The sequence below is a fragment of the Alligator mississippiensis genome, chromosome 12, assembly GCF_030867095.1.
Source record: "Alligator mississippiensis isolate rAllMis1 chromosome 12, rAllMis1, whole genome shotgun sequence".
Taxonomy (NCBI): Eukaryota; Metazoa; Chordata; order Crocodylia; family Alligatoridae; genus Alligator; species Alligator mississippiensis.
In genome coordinates this window covers 43,605,697-43,611,696 of record NC_081835.1, presented here as the reverse complement: position 1 = coordinate 43,611,696, position 6,000 = coordinate 43,605,697, and positions in this window count along the sequence as shown.

Genomic DNA, 6,000 nt, shown 5'->3' with positions numbered 1-6,000 from the left:
CAGCCCTGCCCTGCTGACGTCTCCCTCACAGATGGCGTCATGTGGAGGATATTAAGGTGGACTGGGTTCCTGCGCTGGGGGCTGGGGCCAGTACGAAAGCCTGGGCACTGCCACCCTGCACTCCCAGCATGGCAGGGCAGCCAAGTCTTCTTCCCCCATCCATACCTGCAGGGGCTCCTACCAGGCCCTGCCCACGGGCTCTGTCCCCCATTCCAGCCCCTGACCCAGATGCTGGAGAATGTGACACTTCCCAGCCCTGTCCCTAAGCCGAGTGCTGTGCAGGACAGCAGACCCTGTGCCCCGAGTCATCTTCATGTCACTCTGTGGCCTCTTCATGAAGCTCTGAGCTGCAGCGGGGTCACCGGGGCTGGCTGCGGTCAGGGAGATGCCCCCTCCCCAGGGCTCCATGGTCAGGTGCCAGCCAGGCAGACCCAGGGCTGGCACCTACGGGGCTGCTGATGGGGTGCTGAGCTTCCGCCTTGCCCAGGACTGCGTCCTGCCCATCCCCTCTTGCCCTGCACAGGGCAGTCTTGCAAGCCCTGGTGCTGCAGGAGCTGAGGGTGCTGTGCTGAGCAGCCCGCATCCTGGGCCCCAGCGGCGGCAAGGGCCCCAGAGCACAGGACCGGTTGCACGGTACTGGCTGCATTCCCAAGGCCACCTTAAGCAGTGTTGTTGTTTTTTTACAGCAGCAGGCTGTAAAAGCATGGGTTCGGTTTCACACCCCTTAGGTTTCGCTTTCCAGATTGCTAGAAACGAAACTGGGGAGCAGGGACTGCCAGAGCCGCAGCTGGGGGGAGAGGGAGGGGGGAGCGTGAGGCAATCTAGGCTGGACTTTCCCTGCTGTTTGTCTGACCAGTTTGAGTTCCTGCTCTCCCGTGCCAGCACACGCCATTCTGCGTTGCTGTGGCTGGAAGTGGAAGCTGCAAGCACAGAAGAGGATGCAGTCAGCCACAAGCACCCAGCTGAGATCAGTCAGGCACAGTGCCCTTCCCTGAGACTGCCACAGGTCCCTGCTTTGCACCCTGGCAGTGCCGAGTGCAGGGAGGTGGGGCAGCCTGGGCCAGCTCGATGCCGTGTCCAGAGCTACTTGGGCAATAGAGGACCAGGAAAAGGGAGGGGACCCGTCAGGAGTGGCTGGCATAGACCTGTGCCCCAGCTATAATCTGCACATGGGGAAAGGCCCATGGCACCCCCACGACTGTGGCACAGTGGAGCTCAGTACCTAGCCAATTGCCCAGCCAGCCGCCACCCCCACGCTCCTGCACCCCGTCCTTGTGCCGAAACCTACAAAGCTTGTCCTTAGCAGATGTGTAAGGGGAATCAGACTCTGGTTATAGCCATGGGATTCTGAGTATAAGGGCCCCCCTGCTTCCTCTTGCTCCTACCCTAGCCCTGATGGATGAGGGTGGGGAGGGGTACTGCTTACATCTTTACTACCTTAGTGTGGAGCTAGCTACGTACTTCCTCCTGTGCTATTCAAGCTGCCTGGTTTGGAGCCCAGAAACATGTCCAGGCCCTTACTGAGCTTGGAGCCCAGCAATGGGGGATGGGCCAAGACAAAGGTAGCTTTCGGCTCGCTCTGGCACCATTTTCAGGGACTGCTCCATTCTGTTTTCAGAGCAGTGATGTGTGTTGGGAGAAGGTGGGACCAGGTGAACTGGAGATCCCCCAGGAGCCTCCAAGACTTTTGCTACCAGAGCAGCCTGAAGGGGTTGCAAAAGCAATCATTGTGTCTCCTGCCCATGACACGTCTGCCTTCCAGGTCCAGGGCTCAGCCAGCTGCTGGGAAAAGCAAGGGGTTGATGTCCTGCTGCCTTCTGGCACTGCCCTGATGTCAGTAGTGGTGACCTGCTGCTACTGTGCAGTCTTTCATTGGAAGAAAATTCCTTCCTGACCCCAAATGTAGCAATTGTTGGTGTAACCCTGAGCAGAAGAGCAATACCTTTCAGCCAGGAGCATTCATGAAGGGAAAAATATTCCTTTCTGGTTCCTACAATCAGCAAAAGTCCGGAAGCATGGGCCTTTGACACCGTCTCTCACCCCATCCTCATCAATAAATTAAGCGACTGTGGCATTGATGCCTGCACAGTTGGATGGGTAAAAATTAGCTGATGGGGCGCACCCAGAGAGTAGTGGTGGACGGGTTGTACTCAACCTGACGAGATGTGAGCAGTGGGGTACCCCAGGGCTCGGTCCTCGGGCCCGCACTGTTTAACATCTTCATCAGTGATTTGGACGAGGAGGTGGAAAGCACGCTGTGCAAATTTGCTGATGACACTAAGATGTGGGGCAAGGTGGACACATTTGAAGGGAGAGAGTGGCTGCAACTAGATTTAGACAGACTACAAAAGTGGGCAGATGAGAATAGGATGGGGTTCAACATAGACAAATGCAGGGTGCTGCACCTTGGGAGAAGGAATCCACAGCATACATACAGGCTGGGGAGTTCCCTTCTTGAAAGCACAGAGGCGGAAAGGGATCTTGGAGTCATTACTGACTCCAAGATGAACATAAGCCGCCAATGCCAGACTGCAGCCAGCAAGGCCAGCCATACCTTGTCATACGTCCAAAGGTGCATCTCAAGCCAGTCCAGAGAGGTGATACTCCCCCTCTATGCGACTTTGGTCAGGTCGCAGTTGGAGTACTGTGTCCAGTACTGGGCTCCACACTTCAAAAGGGATGTGGCCAGCCTGGAAAGGGTTCAGAGGAGGGCTACCCGCTTGGTGAGAGGGCAGCAGGACAGGCCTTACGAAGAGAGACTGAAGGACCTGAACCTGTTCAGCCTCAGCAAGAGGAGGCTGAGGGGGGACCTGGTGGCCGCCTACAAGCTCATCAGGGGGGATCAACAGCAAATAGGCAGAGCTCTTTTCTCCCCAGCACTACCTGGGGTGACAAGGAACAATGGTAATAAGCTGATGGAGAATAGGTATAGGTTAGAGATCAGAAGTCAATATTTTACAGTTAGGGTGGCCAAAATCTGGAACCAACTTCCCAGGGAAGTGGTCCTTGCCCCTACCTTGGGCAAATTCAAGAGGAGGTTGGATGATCACCTGTCTGGGGTCTTGTGAACCTAGCATTCATTCCTGCCTGTGGCAGGGGGTCAGGTTAGATGATCTGTTCAGGTCCCTCCTGACCCTAGCTACTATGAAATTATGAAACTATGGGATTATCAGACACCTTTCATTCTACAAGAGAGCTATTTCTATCCCTTAACCTGGGGACTGCAAACACATGACTTCAGACACCATGCATATTGATTGTTGAGCCAGAACTCCAGTCCCATCACACTAAGCCTTTCATTAACTAATGAGTCCAGTCTTACAGCAATTCCGGTTCTTTGCCTGATACTTGGTTTGAAAGCTGTTTAAAAAAATCACACTTTTGAGAGTTAGAAAAATTTTAATTTCCATTACGAGTTTGTCTATATTCATTTCAGAGTCTGTGCTGGTGGCATTCAGGAGTCTACAGGTTCTTCTCTTTCCCCAGTATTCACTCTATGAATGCACTTGCAAAGGATCATCCTATTCTCCTTCAGTCTCCATTTTGTTACACTAAACAAGCCTGGAGTCTTTATTCTTTATTCTTCTTTCATAAAATAAGTTCTCCATTCCTGTCACCAACTAGTAGCTCTTTTTAAAACCTGTTTCTGCTTAAGCTCGTCTTTTTTTTTTAATATTGGTGGCCAAAACTGCAGTTTCCCTAATGGAGTTTTACTAATGCCTTGTGCAACAGTCCTAGTACCTACTTGTTTCTCCTGAGCACAACCCAGGTACTATAGCCTAGGATTGCATTAGCCTTTTTCACAGCTACTTGGCACTGGTGGCTTGTAGTTACTTTATGATGGACCCATACACCCAGGTCCCCCTCTTCCTCTGTTGTCTCCAGTCACAAAGTGCTCTTGCCTGAGTTATAGGATCAAGTCTATGAGCACAGAGCCTAAGCTGGATTCATTACCGGAGCTGGTTAGCAGTTTCCCAGGGAACCTCTGCACATTGGAAAATGCTGATTTGGTGAAACTGAAGCCTGCCATGCAAAGGCCTAAGTTCAATGATTTTTTTTTTTTTACTTGAAAGTAGTCTGAAAAAAAACCCTGCTCAGAATCATCAAACTTTCATTTTGACCTTGTTAAATAGAGTAGTTGGGTTTTTCCATTTAAAAGGACTTGCTTAGGAAAAATATCAAGCAGATAGTATTAAAAAAGACAGCTCCACAGTCTAAGCCCCAAAGGGTTCACTGCCCTGAACCAACATATTTAAAACACATTTGCAAAATGGTTCAGGATTTGACTTCTTGTCTTAATTTGGAACACAAAAAAATTTCAAAACAAGTGTGAGAAGGGAACCATTTTGGTCCTAGTTCTACGCCTACATCTCTAGCCAGGCTCTAGCTACCGTCTGTGACAGGACTGGATTTGCAGTGGCAGGGGTCTATAGGTCAAGACTGATGAGTATTAACTGAGTTCTGTGCAGGGAGCCCAACCTGGCAGAGCTGGGGATTTGCAGCCAGACAAATGTCTGCAAATCATAACCCAGAAAATCTTCCCTTTCAGGGGCATGGCTGGACAGGAGCTGGGACAGGAGAGATGAGTGCAGAGGATTTAATGTGAGTGGTTCAAGAGTAAAAGATGAAAACCTAACCACTAGGGCTGTGTGAAATGGCAGCACTCCGTTTTGAATTTTGTTTCGATTTGAAACAGCTGGTCCGCTCTGTTCTCTCGAAGCGGTCGAAGCGGCGAAACTCACCCATAGGATATAATGGGGAAGGACAAAACAGCTTATAACGTTGTCATTTCTGGCCTGATGTGAATGAAACTTGTAAGAATGGTAGCCCCTTCTGAGGGCATGAAGCCTGCCAAGTTTCAAGGAGATAGGTGCAGGGGGTTTGGAGACACTGCATCTCAAAGTCTTGAAAGCAAAACTCATGTCATGGGTATGTGTTAAGCCACAGTGGGGTCAAAACTGCAGGCATGCTAGCCCGTGCTGAGGCCATGAAGCCTGCCAAGTTTCAAGGGGATAGGTGCAAGGGTTTGGGGGAAACTGTAGCTCAAGCTGCAGACAAGCAAAACTCATGGCAGGGGTGACACAGCGTGTGTTAAGGCGCAGCAGGGTGAAAGCTGCAGGCGTGCTAGCCTCTGCTGAGGCCACGTAACCTGCCAGCTGTCGAGGAGATAGGTGCAGGGCTTCTGGGTTTTGGGGCCTTGCACCTCTGGCTGCTGACAGGCAAAACTTGTGACATGGGTGCTTGTGCAACTGCTGCCTCTCATCCGGAAGCAGGACTGAAGATCCCCCATCACTTGCCACCATGGACCTGGGAGTAATAATTGACCAGAGTATGAACATGAGCCGACAGTGCGATGCTGTAGCCAGCAGGGCCAACAATACCCTGACATGCATCAATTGATGCAGCTCCAGTAAAACCATTGCAAAGAGGTGATTCTCCTGCTCTACTTGGCATTGGTGAGACCGCAGCTGGAGTATTGCGTCCAGTTCTGGGCTCCGCACCTTAACAAGGACATGGTAAAACTTGAGACAGTCCAGAGAAGAGCTACCCATATGATCAGAGACTTGCACAGCAAGCCATACAAGGAAAGCCTGAGGGACCTGGGACTCTTCAGCCTGAAAAAGAGAAAGCTGAGAGGGGGCTTGGTAGCAGCTTACCACTACATCGGAAGCATACATCTAGGGTTCGGTGAACAACTGTTTACCAGGGCACCCTTGGAGAAAACTAGGAATAATGGTCACAAACTCCTGGAAGATTGTTTCAGGCTCAACATTAGGAAAAACTACTTCACAACTAGGGTGTTCAGACTGGAATAAGCTCCCTCCAGAGGTGGTGCAATCACCTATCCTGGAAATCTTCAAGAGGAGACTAGACAGTCACATTGCTGGGGTCACCTGACCCCCAGTTGTCTCTCCTGCTTGGTGTAGGGGGCTGGTTTTGCTGGAGATGCATCAACTGAAAGGGTATTGTTGGCTCTGCTGGCTACAGCACTGCACTGCC